At 40.4% G+C, this 3,689-nt stretch overlaps 1 pseudogene; it reads right to left on the bottom strand.

The window, feature by feature from the left end:
- Window positions 1-205: 205 nt before the first annotated feature.
- On the bottom strand, window positions 206-2,010 carry LOC132228394 (lymphokine-activated killer T-cell-originated protein kinase-like; annotated as a pseudogene).
- Between the last annotated feature and the right edge of the window lie 1,679 nt (window positions 2,011-3,689).

Below are 3,689 nucleotides of genomic sequence, written 5' to 3'. Positions count from 1 at the left end.
TTCCTCCTCACTTTCTGCTGATGACCTCTCTCCATATTTCACTGAGAAAATGCATAGAACTCCCACACGCTCCCTCCCCCATACTGCTTGTATTGGTGTCCATTTACTCTACCCTCCTTCCTGTAATAAGACTATGACTGGGATCCACACTCTTTAGGTTCACTAGATCTAATCCTTTCTTTCTTTCTTATTTTCTTTTTTTTTTCTATATCATCCTATTAGTTTTATTATTTTTAAACCAGAGCTGTAAAATGCTTAAGAGCTAGATTAGTAAACAAAAAATAGAAAAGTATCTCAGTACAGAAATACATTTAATAAATGAAAGCAAACACCAAAGATCTGAGGAGAACCAAGAGGACAAGACAAGCCTTAACCGAAAATGTTTGGAAATACCCAAAGAGCTACTGTGCCATATTCTCTCAGCTTCCAATGACCATATTTAATAAGCGTATCAGCCAAGAAAGACCAGCATAGTTTTATGTTTTAAAAGATAATCAAACTTCTGTACTTCAAAGTGCTAATTTAAATTGATCCATATAAGTAGAGAATATTCAAGGAAGATCACTAATAAAAGTATTAGTTCCCCTACCCAAATTAATGTTAGACATAGGAGTTTATGGTATTTTGCTAGCGTTTTAAATCTCTATGAACAAATTTCAATACTTGTTCCTTAAGCCTAAAAGTTTTTTAAGATTTATAGAAAACCCACTATGATATTAAATACTAATAAGTATACATGAAATACCTTTATAATACAAAGTTTTTCAAATGTTAACAAGGTGCTATGGTTCTAAAATAAGCCACTTTCAAACAGTCTAGTAACTATGGATTCTCACAGTAACTACATAAATGTATTACAGTAAAGAGGACAGTTATATAGATGAGCCCTACTTGAAGCTCAGGTAGCTGTGAATATGAGATCACTGGACATGTATTTCCAAAGCCTCAACAATGTGCGCAGCCGAAGGACGGTCTTTAGGGTCTTCGTTAGTGCACACAGAGAAGAGCTCGATTACTTTCTGGTATGTCTCATCCAGTTCTTCCATATTAGAGGTGGCCTCATTCCCAACGCTGCACAGTACGCTTCATCATCGAAGTCACTTTCATCAAAAGTTTTATCTTCATCATAATCATCATCATCGGCAAGAGTAATGTGTGGAATACACAGAGTCATCATTTCCCACAGAGGAAGGCCAAAGGCAAATATGTCTGCTTTGTCAGTAATAATACCATTCTCCGCCAAAGCTTCCTTGGGTTTCCAAGGCTCAGTGCCAATGTAACAGGCCTCAGGGTCAGTTACTGTCATATTTTTATCCAATGGTAGAGAGGCTCCTACATCACAGATTTTAATTGTTCCAAAATCACCTTTAATTACAGCATTTGAAGACTTTATGTCTCCATGAAGCAACTTCTTATCTTAGTGCAGATACTTTAACCCTCTTGCCATGTTCAAAGCAACTTTTAAAATTGTGGCTGCTGGAAAAGGATCGTGGCTGTCTTTAATTCGTTCTTCTATTAAATCATTTAGAGACTTTTCACCCCCGTATTCCATAGCAAGACATAGACTACCATCATTGGCTTCAGTGAAAGCACGATAACCTATAATATTTGGATGATGAAGGTTTTTCAAAATCTTAGCTTCATCAGTTAATCCCTTTTGATAATCACCATTACATTTGGAATTAATCTTTGTCACAGCCCAAGGAGAACGAGACAAGCCTCTTGGGGATCTTTTCATAAGGTAGACATCTACCGCTGTGCCATAGCCAAGCTTCTGCATAAGTGGAGAGGCAGGAATTTTTATACATGGAGTTGAACATAACGCAGATTTTCTCTTTTCAGATAATTTGCTTGGTGTCTTAAAATTATTGATTTCTCCCATTGTAATAATCACTCTAGGTCCTGAAAAACTGGTCCCGAAGGGCCGCCAACAGGACCCCGCGGCTACTTTAGCGTCATGCCGGCCAAGCACAACTCCTGCTACGGTTGTTGTTCCTGGAACGTGCCGGGCTTTCAAAAAACCCTTTCTTTCTTTATTATTTTTTTTAAATTAATCATCACCCAAGGATATTTTTCCCATTGGTTTTTAGAGTGGAAGTGAGGGGCATAGAGAGGGAGGGAGGGAGGGAAGGAGAGAGAGAGAGAGAGAGGGAGGGAGGGAGGGAGAGAGAGAGAGAGAGAGAGAGAGAGAGAGAGAGAGAGGTGAGAGAGACACATCAATTGGTTGCCTCCCACACACATCTTGTCCCAGGGCTGGGGATTGAGCCTGCAATTGCTGTACATGCCCTTGACCAGAATTGAACCCAGGACCCTTCAGTCCACAGGCTGACGCTCCAACTACTAAGCCAGACTGGCCAGGGCAGATCTAATCCTTTCTTGTTTACCTCAGCATTTCACTCTGGAAATTTTCTCCATGCTTACTGTTTCCCATTTTCAAAACAAACAAAATAAAACCCCAAACCTCCATTGACTCCACATCTCCCTCCAGCTACTGCCTCTGCTTTCTCCTTTATAGCAAAACCCTCAAAAGTCTTTTCTCACTCACTCTCTGCTTCCTTTTCTCGCATTCTCTTTTGGCCCTACTTGAATAAGTCTTCACCCCCCTGTCAAAATAGCCATTGTCAAGGTCGCCAATGACCACAATGTTGACAATGGTCAATGAATCTTTTATTTTTCTTTTAAAAATATGTTTTTATTGATTTCAGAGTGTAAAGGAGAGGGAGAGAGAGAGATAGAAACATCAATGATGAAAGAGAATTATCGATCAGCTGCCTCCTGCACACCCCATATTGGGGATTGAGCTCGCAACCCAGGCATATGCCTTGACTGGGAATTCAACTATGACCTCCTGGTTCATAGGTCAATGCTCAACCACTGAACCACGCCGGCCAGGCTGGTCAATGTATCTTATTGGCTTAGGCAGCATTTGACACAGTTGGTCATTCCTGAAGACTTAATTTCACCCTGTCTTCTAGGACACTGCTGGTTTCCTGACTGTTGGTTGCTCTTCTCATTCTGTTTGCGGTTTCTCTGTATCTCCATATGTTCAGGTTAGAGGCCTCAAGGTATAGCCTTTGGACGTCTTCTCCTCTTTATCCACTTTCATTCCCATTTGATCACCTGACTTTAAATAGCATGTATATGGTGATGACTCTAAGATTAGTATCTCCAGCTTGATTCTCTCCCTGAACTTCAGACTCATGCACCTAACTGCCTCCTGGACTTCACCAGTTGGCTATTTAACATTATCTCAAAATTAACATGCTCAAACAATCTTTGGATCTTATCCCTATCCAAATATACAGTCTTCCTCAGGCAAACTCTCCTTGCAATTATTAAGGTCAGAAACTCTGGAGTTAGCTTTGATTCTGTACCTTCTTTCATTCTCCTGATCCAGTGTGTCATGGATTCTATTGATTCTAACTTCAAAATATACCCTGTAAGTACTCTTACTACCTCTAGCACTTCCAGCCTGGCCCAAGCTACTATCTTTTCTCACCAGGATATTGCAAAACCTCAGAGTTAATGTCTATCCATTCAGACTTTCCCACTCTCCCTTCTCCCCAAATCTATCCTACACATAGTGGCTACATGATGCTTTTAAAGATAAAGTCAGATCATGTTACTCCTCTGTTCAAAACCCGGCCCTGTGCCTGGCCGGTGTTTCTCAGTGGTTGAGCATCAACCTA

This window comes from Myotis daubentonii, chromosome 2, assembly GCF_963259705.1.
Source record: "Myotis daubentonii chromosome 2, mMyoDau2.1, whole genome shotgun sequence".
NCBI lineage: Eukaryota > Metazoa > Chordata > Mammalia > Chiroptera > Vespertilionidae > Myotis > Myotis daubentonii.
The sequence above is the reverse complement of the archived record's forward strand: the minus strand, read 5'-3'. Positions and strand labels throughout refer to the sequence as shown.